Source organism: Alligator sinensis, unplaced genomic scaffold, assembly GCF_000455745.1.
Source record: "Alligator sinensis unplaced genomic scaffold, ASM45574v1 scaffold1046_1, whole genome shotgun sequence".
NCBI lineage: Eukaryota > Metazoa > Chordata > Crocodylia > Alligatoridae > Alligator > Alligator sinensis.
In genome coordinates, this window is record NW_005842174.1 from 1,986,735 (window position 1) to 1,998,977 (window position 12,243).

A 12,243-nucleotide genomic window follows, 5' to 3' on the forward strand; every position below is an offset into this window, starting at 1 on the left:
CCTACGAGTTGTGCGTGTGCACTACCAGGGAACTCGTGAGAGCAGGGATTTTCATGGCTTCTAGCTAGACGTACACTCGCCAGCAAGAGGAGCAGATACAGCACGCTCCCTGTCAGCTGGCAGCTTTTAAAGATACAGAATGAGGAAAGACTTGGCCAGCCGGTTAAGTGCCCAGGATTTCACGGCTAGGGAGACTGTCTTAATGTGGTGCATTTGAATCATGGCTCTTCTCTCTTTAAGGTAAAAATCAATAGCCTTTCAACTTCTTTTTCCCCACCTCCTCTTCCGGATACCTTCCTACCAGGGAGGAAGGAAAGGAACTAAAAGGAAGAAAGGGGGAAAAATGAGGGGAGACAAAGGTCTTCAGGAATGGACGTGGTCTGTGTCTCGGTGTCGCTCCACGACAGCACTTACCATACATAGTCGAGGCCTGGTGAAACCTTGGGACGGGCAGAGAGTGGTAAGATGAGATGCCTCTTTATTTGGCCTAGCTAAAAATAGCCCAGGGTGAAAAAAGAAAAAAAAAAAAAAGGCAGAGTCAGGACCCTGCAGGACTAGTAGTCAATGGGCTGAGAGGAGCGATTGAACTCCAAATACTCCCTGCTCGGCAGTCTCCAGCTGACAGGCTATTTTTTGCCATGGTTGACTAAATATGGTCAGGGAGGGAATGGCATGAAAAGGGGCCACTTGCCTGGGAGCGCGTGTTTCAGATGCTTAGCTGGGTATATAAGCACTGGAAAGGTGGACTCGTTTCCTGATCAGAGGTTCCCCCCCCCCACCCCTTTCCCAGTGCAGCCCCCCTTTTTTGTGTGTGCGTGCGTGCATGTGTGCGTGCTCTTTGTTGCATCCTGACCTCTACCTCAGGCTGACCCTTTGGGGAGGGGTTATAGGGGGAGAGAAGAGAGGAAGGGCGGGAGATGGGAGACTTCTGCAGACACAGCTCTTATGCATCAAGGTGTGCGGCAATCTGAGCACAGAAGGTTGCCTCTCCTTAACTCCTGCTTCACCCTCCTATTCTGCCTGTGCTCTTCAGTGCTCTCTCTCTCTCTCTCTCAGCCTCAGCTGTAAGCTTTCTAGCTCTCCCTCCCTTCCCTCCCCACCTCCCCTCCACCACTAAGCTTGCGATGCAGCAGGAGGGATTGAGTTGTAGTGGTGCTTGTTGGGGGGTGGGGGGGGGTGCAGGGGGTTGCCTGATCTTTTCTCTCTCTCTCTCTCTCCAAGTGAGGACTAATACCATTACTGGGCCTGCTCTCTTTTTCCCTTCCTGCATTAGAGATTGGCTCTAAGGAGAAGGCTGACGGCTGCAGCATGAAGCGCATTATTACCTTGTGATTCCATGACCCTCCTCTATGCATCCCTAACTCTTGAAAGCTGATTCAGCTTTCAGCTAGTGCTCTGGTGACTCCACTGCTGCAAGAGAATCTTCTAACTGGTATGTCTTTTTTCCACCCCCCAAACCCTCCCCTCTCTACGATCTGCCTTTCCTTTAACTGCACCAGCTCGGCTTGTTTTTAAACACTTTGCTGGCTAACGTAGGACTCGGTGCCCATCCAACTTGCCCGTGGACTGACAGGGGTGGCTCTGCGTTTGGTGAATGCGTGCGTGTGTGTGTGCGTGTGCACAGGGCGGGTGTGATAATATGTGGGTGGGTTACGAGACCCTTTTTGTGGTGGTGTTGTTGTTGTTCTGCTGTGGCACACTCCGCATTTTTAAAGGGAAAAAAAAAACTGCAGAGCAAGCAGTGGACTAGAATAAGCTGAACTGAAATGTTAGAACTTTGACATGCAATCACGTTGCAAGGTTAAACCCTTCCTCTCAATGCCTAATTCTGAGCTGGGCTAAATGACACCTAAGGGGATTTTTTTATTTATTTTTTTTAAATAACCGGTGGCTCTGAGCTGAAATAATACCACCCAGAGCAAAGGCTGAAATGGGGTTTTAACTTAGCCTAACTTGCAATGATCTCAACGCTGCGGTGATTAACCATTGAAAAGCCTAGAAGAGAGCATTAATTACAGGCACGATGTTTATGGACAATGCAAAAGGAATAGCCATAGGATGAGAAGTTAGGTTTTCACTGCAAGGATTTGGAAAGGAAGGTTACACTTCACACATCCTTTGATTATGATTGCTTCTGAAGCCAGTAGTTAGCTCTGGTCATTGCATTTTGCATTGGAGTGGTGTATCAGAGACATTCACACACCGGTAGTACATGTATATAGATTGTGAGAGATCTTGTGAAATCTATATTCACACACACAGAACATAGGTGTGCTTTATAGAATATAGCTCGACGGTTTACATCTCTTTATACAGATACATACCCATTATATGCCAACAGATATATATTATCTGAATACAGTACATAGCATATAGTGTGTGCATAGTGTATGAATAGATGTATGTGCCTGTTAGAGTGTATGCTCAGCAATCGTGTAATTGTACAGTCAGAAATCTATTATTTGTGCTGTCATTTTAATTGCTGGGTGTCTCCTGAATGGGTGATTTTGTCTATTCCTCAAATTTTCATTTTCTTACCCAACCTGACTTGATACAAACCGCCGTATGCAGGGAAGGGCGCTGGCAGGTTGGCCAGAACTAGCGCAAGCTTTTACCTCCTGCTCATCCTCCCCTGCACCTCTTGCACCCTGACATAAGCCCTGGCTTTCTCCAGCACCTACTACTCTTTGCAAGTCCAAAAAGTTTTGAGCTGTCCAGCTGCAGAGAGCCTTCGTTGAAGTGACTAGGCGAGCGCGTGGAGCCTTGGGGGCAGGATGAAGCCCCCAATGAGTAGGAACATGTGCCAATTGCCCCCCTCCTCAAGACCCCCCCCATGTGCACCTTCACTCCCATTACCTCCAGTCCCCTTCCCCTCTTTCATTTGCTCCTTAGCTTCTGCACTTCTAGTTTATCGAATGGCACTAAGGATTTAGGATTTTCTTGTCCTTAGTTTCCTGTGCTTCCCTGGCCCCAGGTTTCTCAGGCAAGATTTTCCACTGTGAACGTGCCACCAGGCAGCTTAGCCAGCCTAGGTGAGTGAGGGAAAGTTGCAGAACTGTCGCTCCGAGCCAGAGCTTCTGCTTGTATCATCCAGGATGCGGAAAGGCTCAATAGCCCTGACCAACTGCCCAAAAGAGCAGTAGGTCCGCATGCCTTCTGCCCCGCCAACCGTCACAGAGGGGTGTTTTTTTGGAAAACGTGGATTTTTGTTCAAACACCCAAGGTGAATTAACAAAAAAAGAAATACACTCCCCAGATGCACCTGGTATCAGGCAGTGCCCGCACACCGAGCCTGGATAAACTTTGCTGTGACTTTTATAGATGCTCAAAGAGTGGGGTTCTTTTCCGAAGCCTTTTTAATAAAGGCTTAAAACTTCAGTGTCAAAATCCAGTATACGAATATTTCCATTATTATCCTTCCGTCCCCATCTCATTCATCTGCAAAAGTTTGGGACTCCACAGACATTCAGCCCAATGCTGTGGCTGGGCAGAGATCCCCCACATTGGCTAATTTCCCTTGACTTAAAGCAATCAGGCTTTCATTCATACGCCTGGCATGTGCCTATTTAAATCCTCACTTCTCTGTCTTGCCTTAATTTCACTGCAGTCGTGCATTCGGGTGGTGTCACAGCTCCACCTCTCTTCCTTTTAGTCCCCAACGCTTGGGAATTGCCTTTCAGTTGGACAAGGGTAGGGATAACATCAAGCAAACCAAAAGGTATTAAGGAAGGTGTCTAACAAAACCAGGGCCGAGGCGTCTGAGCAGTGAGACATGGTTGGTGTGAAGTCGCTTTCCAGGCTGGACCTTACCAAACCTTCAGAAAGGTTTGTGGGGCCTTTTATTTTCTTTCTGCTGGCCCTGGAAGTTGATGGGGAACAGGGAAATCCTCACATCCCCGTTTGCAGTAATTTTTTTAAATGAAGTGGGGGGGAAACATCGATGCAATTAAGTATTCCAAAGTGCTTAGTTTGCCACTTGCTAAGTTTACTTAAACTCTCTTTAAAGGGTTCATTAGAAGACTGTGAGAAACGGTAAAATTCATTAATACTAAGGCAGCCATTCTACATTTGCCTGTAAATTGGTATTGATCTGCAGGGCTCAGGCTAGGGGTAGCAGTCAAATGAAGCAGGTGAGTGGACAAGCTAAGCATACCATTACAGCAATGCTGAATGAGCATTAAGCGCCCCGTGTGACCTCCTGGTTTGCTTGATGCCTAAATCCTGCCCAATAATAGTCTTCTATTCAGTACAATCATCATTTTCAGCAGTGCCACTCGGACCACATTGTTAGGGGAGCTTTAAAGCTCAGAGTGGCGGTGAGGCAATGAGTGAGAAGAGAGAGAGAGAGACAGGGAGAGAGAGAGAGACTGACTGATGCAAACAGGAGAAAGGCATACACACACACACACGCGCGCGCATGCACACACGCACACACGCACACACACACACACACGCATGCATGCAGGGGGTGCTTAAGGAGTAACTCAAAAAGCATTGCACTCTGGCCTATCCTTGCAAGCACCTTGCTGAGACTACCCAGTTCTGCCTATTATTTTGCGTGTCTGCAGGTGTCTCTCAACCTCCCCGGCTCTTGCGGAGTTCTTCTACTGGATGACATTTTAAAATTAAAAAAAAAAAAGCCATCCAAAAAGGCATCTCCTTTCTTTTGGGGGCTCTCTCATTTGCAAGGTAGTATTGCACTTACAATGACCTGCACAGGAAAATCTTTGGATTCACTAGGTAAGATCATTTCTTCTTCTTATGCTTTAATCCCAACTAATTGATGACAGCAATTCTTTGTCTGTTACTGATGAGTTCTCTAACCTTAGCGAGTGGAAGGGGGGAACCTGATGGTGATTTATAAGCTTTCAGAGAAGGAAGGACCTGTGAGTTTTTTGGATGGAATGTACCTAAGATTTCCCCAAAAGTTGGCTCTGCTTCTAAATTGCAGAGTACAAAGTATTCGGGTATTTTTTTCCCCCTCTTGTGGTTGGCGGCTTTGGATAGGAAAAAAGAAAATAAATCTCTCCACTAAAATTTATTCTGCATCTGTTTTTTTTTATTTATTTATTTTTTAATCATTGAAAGTTTTGGATTGCAAATGAAATATCTACTTTTCAGGGCAACCCCAAGGTATTTTTGTCCTATCCCATTTAAGTGAAAACGAGGCACTGTCAGGGGCAAACTGCTCAGTGGCTCTGCCTTTTTGTCCGGCGTCTTGTCCATTTTTGTTCCCCGTGACAAAAATCAGAAACCTGCAGATGAGTAGCTATGGATTACTGGAGATTAGTTTGAAGCGGGGGGGCAGTGTGTGTATATATGTGATGTGTGTGGGGAGGGGGGTGTGAATGCGCATGCATTTCTGTGTCTGGAGCTGGAAGAAAAAGAAACTGCTATTTTAAACTGAGCATTAACTCACTCTTGGGATGTGAATTCTGAATCAGCGCTATTTTCTCCTGTGAACATATAAATGCGCATATTGAAACTACCTGCTTGAGAGACATACTTCTTTATATGCCCATATGAACCTGGCAAGCTATGGAATGTAAAGAAGTATGTATTTCAGGTGGGGATCATTCTCAGTGGAGCAATCTGTATGTGACCCAGTGTAAAAAGGGGAGAAAGACAGACGGATGATTTTTTTTTTAAATGCCTGACATGGCAGACTGACTGGGGAGTCAATTGATGATCTTGTTCCAGTGCGTGTATTGTTCTGTCACTTTGCCTGTGTCAGCAGGTGGAAATGCTCATCAGGACATTAAATATTCAATATGCTGACTGCGGCATGGGCTTTGAAAGGCAATGCCAGAAGAAAGCTTGCTGTCCACTTCTGTTTTTTAGCAGGGATACAGGCCAGTGGCTCTTTGCGTGTGTGCTTTCCCCCCCCTCCAAAAGGAGACTAGAAAGCTACAGCATATAGGGGTTGATATTTAAAGCCAGGAAAAAAAAAAAACCCAGAGAAAGACAAGGGAGGAGAGAAAGTGAGTGTGAGAGAGAGAGAGAATATGTAGAGCAATTTTGTCATGGCTGTGCAGCATGTTAGCTCTTAATTAATGTGCAAAGTCAGGCTTTTTTGAACTTTTCCCGTGTTAAAAGTTTTCATGCTTAAAAAGCAGACAGAAAGGCAAGCTTATTTGTCATGAGGATAGCCCTGGAAACAACCCTCCCCATGACTGAAATAACTAAAACCCAGGGAACCCTGAATGCATGACTCCACATTTCCCCTGAAAATGTGCATGCTTGAATTTCAGAAGTATTTTGTGTGTTAATGTGCTTTTTTTGCATTGTGCAAAAAAAAAAAAAAAAATTAAAAAATAGGTTCGGTTCTTTTCCCAGTCGTCCAAAATAAGAGTTTCAGTATAGAGCAGGGGGAAAAAAGACAGTGACATGCTTGACGTTGGATATAGGCGGCAGCAGCCGGTTATCTGTCCAGAAGTTTCCAGCTCATGCTTCCAAAACCTTTGCAATTAGAGAAAAAACCTAAACCAGTGGTGTTCCCTATTATTCTTGTTTTAAGATTCAAAAAAGGTGTCCACCAAACTTGTGCTAGGTCAGAATCACCTGGAACCTGTAGCTTTCGAATCTTTTCCCGGCAGCGTAACGACGCACTTGATTCGTATTGCAAAGGTGCTGCTAACGTATCGTTTGACAGTCAGGCAACTTGGTACCCATGGCTGGGGTTAAGCAAGCTACTAAGAGAGCTTTGGTTTTCGGAGTCAAGTGCAGTTTTGCTTGTTCTCATGACCTGGAGCTGTTAAGCGAGACCCTGGATTTGGATCTTGCAAAAGAAGTCCTTATCCTTCTCGATTCAAGGCAAGCACCGTTGTCACTTGTTACATGTATGCCAAAAGGGATTTAACTAGAAGCAGGAGCTCATGAATAACTGGTTAGAAAAGGCCGGCTGAAATATCACTGAGGTTTTGATAGTGTATATTATTCAGTCGGTATTAATAGCATATTCCCTCCCTCCTGTAAAATAAGGGCTCCCACTGATTTAAATGCGTACGGGGGGTAGAGCAGCATCTGCCTTGGACGAGTGGAAAAACCTCTCCATTTACTGAGTTGCATGAAAAAGAAAGACTTTGTCCTGAATGAAAGTGAAAGTGAGCTCGTTGCCTAGCTGTCGTGCGAGGCTCCAGGTACATTTAGGGGACAAGCATATGTTCTTGCGGGGGGTGTGGTCTTATGGCCTTTAAAAAAAAAATTAAAAAAAAAAATCATGTGATCTTTTTGCTCTTTAGGAGAATCCCACTCATGTCAGGCTCTTGGGAGTCGGTGACAGGTGCAGCCCCCCACAATAAACCGGCATGGGTTTTCTGCCAAAAGGGATGACCTTTGGCAGGAGTGCCAGATTCCCCGCCGGGGGCCGGGGGCGAGGTGACTCACGCTCTTCACCTGCCGAGACACATTCAGCCACGCTCAGCTGAACCGTCTCAGCAGCTGGGGCCGAAGCTGCATTGCGCTTTTAACCATGCCCTTTTCCCCCCCCACCCCCCGGATGATATATCCCTCATTGCGGGAATGGGGACAGGTCAGCCATCCCCCTATAAGCACCAGGGTATTTGGTAAGCAGGCAAGGCACGTCTTGATGGTAGCTTGTCTACTCGGTGCGAAGGCAGCGGGCAGGAGCGGTCAAATAGCAAGCTGTGAAGTCATTTCAAGGACGCAGTGGCGTCTTCCCCAAAATACGTCCCAATTTAATGTTAAAAGTTTTATGGCAACACGTTGCGTTAAAATAAAAAAGCATTAGTGTTTTGAAATTAGCTTGGATTGAGCTGTAAAACTCTAGTTCACAGGATTGGTTGTGGCTCCCCTTATTGTAAATCATTGACATTAGCTTGATCTACTGAATTGAAAATGAGGACAATTCTCACCGTCCTGGATATAAAACAAAATTTGCCTTCATTTTTTTTTAAATTTTTTTTTTTTGGTGAAAGCTTTTTTCTCAGCTCAGGTTTCACTGAAACTCTTCTGCTGTTTAGCGGTGCTTTTGCTAAGGGACCTGGCTCTGATTTACAATAGGTACCTGCATTCCTAATGCAATTTTTATCTACTTTTCCCTTCTCTGAATTAATATGCTTGTTAATCAAATGGAATTACTAACGTTAGGAAGGAACTAAGTGTTCAGATTTATTTTTTATGTAAATATTTTGGAAGCTATAATTTTGAGCGCTGTCTTTGGGGTATGTTAATAACTCGGATAGCCAAGAGAGAGGCACAGAGGCTAGGGGAGACGCGGGCATTGGGGAGCATGCTATCCTGAGCAGCAAAGACTTGAGGGCGGCTCAGCGGTGAGGCCTTTTCTTGTAGTGCTGGTAGAGGCCCGGGTCTAGATCTCCACTTTGCTGAAGTCCGTTACAATCCCATCGTTACTTCAATCATTTCTTTGCGACAGTGCACTTCGCTGTGCTCCTTAAAACACCCCAAGGAGAATGAGAACAAAAAGCATTTGGTCCCATGCAAGCGTTGCAAGCAGAGATCAGATCGCACCCAAAAGCAAGGGGTGGTTTTCGCCATTGGCTTCGGGAGAAGCCAAATTGGGCTCTAGGTTTTTATGGCAAACAATGTGCGTGATTTTACCTGCCTAGTTGATAGCTTTTTATTTTTTTTTTAATTACAACTGTGACAGCCCTGTGTGCCCCCAGTGCTCACCAACCAAAATTAAGATTCAGGTTATTTCCACGTTGCTCTCTGTAGAAACGTGATTTGCAATCTATTTCTCCAGCACAATCAGCCTCATTCCTCCAGACCCTCCCATGGTTCACCGCTGGAAAAGGTTGGGAGATTCAGGTGCTATCATCCAAACACCAAACTGGGGGATTGCGAAGTGCGAGTTGCGGAAACAGTAGCTCTGAGAATTGTAAAAGCCATAAATCCAGTGGACCAAATTAGTTAAATTTTCTTATTCTATGCCTCACAAAATCCAGCCGTTCTCGAGACGAATTTTCCGCTTGTCAGCGAAACCATCCCCAGGTATAAAGTGGATGTTTTGTACGCGCACAAGATAGCGCAGGGATGACTGGTGAGTTGCAATTTTCCCAATGGGCTCTTAGTTTTTGTGCGTTCGTTTAGGTTGACGGCGAGTGATTCTCATTATAATTGTATATACGTGGAGCCAGGTGGCCAAACAAATATGAGGACCCCCTTTCTTAAAAAAAAAAAAAAAAGGCTGTTTGCAATTCAAGTTTAATAGTGCATTCATCAAGAGCAATAAAGCATTTTATTGCACAAGTATTTCAAAGCATGTGCTGGCCCTGGTAAAAGCATTAGTAAAGGGGTGCATCAGCAATCTCATTTAAAACTGTCGACCCAACGTGAAAAATGTTGCGTTGAAGAATAAACTGCTATTAAGCATGATTAGATTGACCTGCAGGACAGATATTTTAGCTGCTGCAGCACAAGTCGATCAAAGTGAGCATCGCTTGGATTGCAATTTTTTTTTTTTAATGCCCTAAATTAAAAATGAAAGAGCCTCAGAATATTTAGGACCAGAGAGTGACTTTGGGGATGCGATTTGTGCATTTGATTCCAAGGTTTTGGAAAGGTGGGGATTTGTGGGGGGTGGGTAACATGTATTAATTGCTGCCACTTTAGCATAAATTGAAAGTATGTTACTCGGATCAACCAATCAAAAAAGAAATTGTGCTGACTCAGGGTTTGGACTAGCCTGCACGTCCGATTGCAGAACAGATCAGCACTGCACTGCAGTATCTTTCCCTGCCTTTGACACCAGCCTAGCTGGGCAGGGCTTCCCTTGTGTTTCCCAGGACTAGTTTAGGCCAAGAGCAAGAGAAGGCCCTGGAAAGAAAGAGGCAAGGGGAGAAAGAACGAGCCAAGACTTCATGAACCCCAAGCTGCTAATTATTCTTTTCAGCCAGTAAGCAAGACCTTCCGTCAAAGGTTTGAACTGGCAAATGCGAACGGCATGTATTGCTTGGGATGCATTTAAAAAAAGTACATGCACCACGTCATTTATCTGACAACGATCAATGATGAGGACTTGCCTGTCTCTGTCAGGAAAATTATGTATTTGCTTATTGTTTGATCCCCATGAAATCTCAGAAGTGCCTTTTAAATACACCACTTACTGTTCCTTTATAGTGAAAGACAGTACACTTAAGCTTTGCAGCCTGACGTTGGAGTTTTTTAACTCAACCAAGCGCGCAGCTACGTTTTAAAAGGTATTCCCATTGGGAGACGCTGGCTGAGAGAGGGAGAAGTGTAGTCTAGAAGTTCAAAGATGGGAATCAAGAAGCCTTGACTTCTGTTACTTGCCCCGATACCGATTCCCATTCATGGCCCTTGTCCAGTCACTTACATTTTTGGCCTTGATTTTGGGACTCGTGTGCTCACCGTGCCGGGCAGCTGTTGAATTTGGCTCGTTTTATAAATAATTCCTCCACTTTCAGTAAAAAAAGAAAAAAAACAAACCAAAAACCACTCTGAGTTAAATGGATATCTAGGAGAAATTTGTTCCATTTAAGTGCATAAAGCTTCAAGTAGACAAGGTTCCTTGGGTGAATTTGAAGCTTCAGGTATTATTTTGTAAAATCTCACACACCTGTACTCGACATCTATAGACAAGCAGATCTACTATAGTATGCATAGTCTATTAATTTTTACTTTCCAATTTGTGCTTGGAGTACGGGTTAAACAGAGTGAAATCTTAGCTCAACCCCGTCCATTAACTTCACTGGGGCCAGACCTGCACTCCAAGGCTTACTAGCCACACAGAAAACAGTTTGTCTTTTTCTGAGATGGCCCAAACTCCTGTCAATGGTAATTTTACAAGGGCCTTAAGGGAACACCTGACCTGCTTTTGCCTGTGCGATTTGCTGTATCTGGTGTAGGTTAGACATGAAGCCTGGCGCTGCCTCTAGAAGCGGCCCCGAATGCATAAGCAGAGCAGGCCCAACGTGATATGGCAGTTCAATAGGATCCAGAGGAGTCTGGCATGACTTGGGTACCTAACGGAAGAGTTCTGTCACCGCGGGAGAACAAAAACAGCATCATTATCTTTGCAAAGCAGCCGGGAGACTTTGACGGTGAGAAGCAATCTTGTTCTGAAGCCTAAGTGCTTCGGCATGTTGAGCTGCGGCCTCTTCAGCCCCCAGTTTTCAGACTTTCACTGGGCTGAGCAGCACTTTGCCAGCCTGTGCGTCATAAAGCAGAGTGGCTTTTGTCTTGTGACTGTCCTAAAGCCAGGGTGATTGTGTAATGCAAAAGCTTATATTTGATGCATAGGCAGCACCAGAACTGATAGTGGCGTATACAGATAGAGATGCATGCGCAGATAAGTCTATACGGTCTTGTATCTGGCATGCAATCTAACGATCTGTTGTTTCACACGGCATGCTTTTCATGTATTTTTGCAGGCTCCTTTTAACCCCAACTGCATTTTTAGCCCCAGCTTTACTTACCACGCAGAGCCTCGACGCCCACTTTAATATGTAGATGAACCAGAGTACCCATTCTAAATGAGTGGCGCCTGGTGTATGTATGTTTTGCATGCATTCGCAGGTGGAGCGTGTTCAGAAACCAAATCTCTTTTAAATCATAAGGAAATTACTACTTTCAAGGAAACCTCAATAATATAGTGCTAGTAACTGGAACATTTGCTGTGAGTGTACAGAAGGAAGGAGTTATATACATATACATACATACATACATACATACACACATACACACGTGCGTGTGTGTATACATACGTATACACACATATGCATACATACATGTTACATATACACACACGTGCATGCATACATACATGTTACATATATATACACACACGTGCATACATACATACATGTTACATATATACACACACACACGTGCATACATACATACATATTATAATTTCCTTAGCCTGACGAAGGGTTTTTGAACCCGAAAGCTTGCTTAATAACTATTCTCCAACTATTTGGGTTGGTCTAATAAAAGATATCAGATTCACCCAAGGAACCTTATCTACATATTATACACATACACACACACATATATATTTTATTTATATATATATACACACACACACACACATATATTGATATATTGTCAGGCTGATTGACATTGTGAACAGATGCTTTTTTCCACCCCCCGCCGCAAAATATGGTGCTGTGTTTGCAACTGACTTGCCATGCCCAGATATGGCCAGCGTTGGAAAGTGTGCCGCTATCTATAAAAGCCCAAAGGCAGATGATGAGTCCAAGGGGACTACAGAACAGCTGATAAAAATAGTCCTCATTC

The 12,243-nt window shown here is 44.6% G+C and overlaps 2 long non-coding RNA genes across 25 annotated transcripts in view; both read left to right on the forward strand.

Moving 5' to 3' along the window:
- The first annotated feature begins 769 nt into the window (after positions 1-769).
- Positions 770-12,243, forward strand: part of LOC112550654 — a 97,952-nt gene continuing 86,478 nt past the window's right edge. For 20 of the 24 annotated variants that reach the window (XR_003094598.1, XR_003094584.1, XR_003094586.1 and 17 more), the window contains exons 1-3: positions 770-1,064; positions 1,274-1,432; positions 4,569-4,740. This is a non-coding gene — a long non-coding RNA (uncharacterized LOC112550654). Of the gene's footprint in view, positions 1,065-1,273; positions 3,826-4,568; positions 4,741-12,243 lie in introns of all 24 variants that reach the window. The other 4 variants (XR_003094600.1, XR_003094607.1, XR_003094605.1 and 1 more) reach the window with 2 other exon arrangements.
- The window catches only part of LOC112550655, a 54,739-nt gene continuing 47,242 nt past the window's right edge, over positions 4,747-12,243 (forward strand). Inside the window, exon 1 of the long non-coding RNA XR_003094608.1 lies at positions 4,747-7,139. This is a non-coding gene — a long non-coding RNA (uncharacterized LOC112550655). The remainder of the gene's footprint in view (positions 7,140-12,243) is intronic.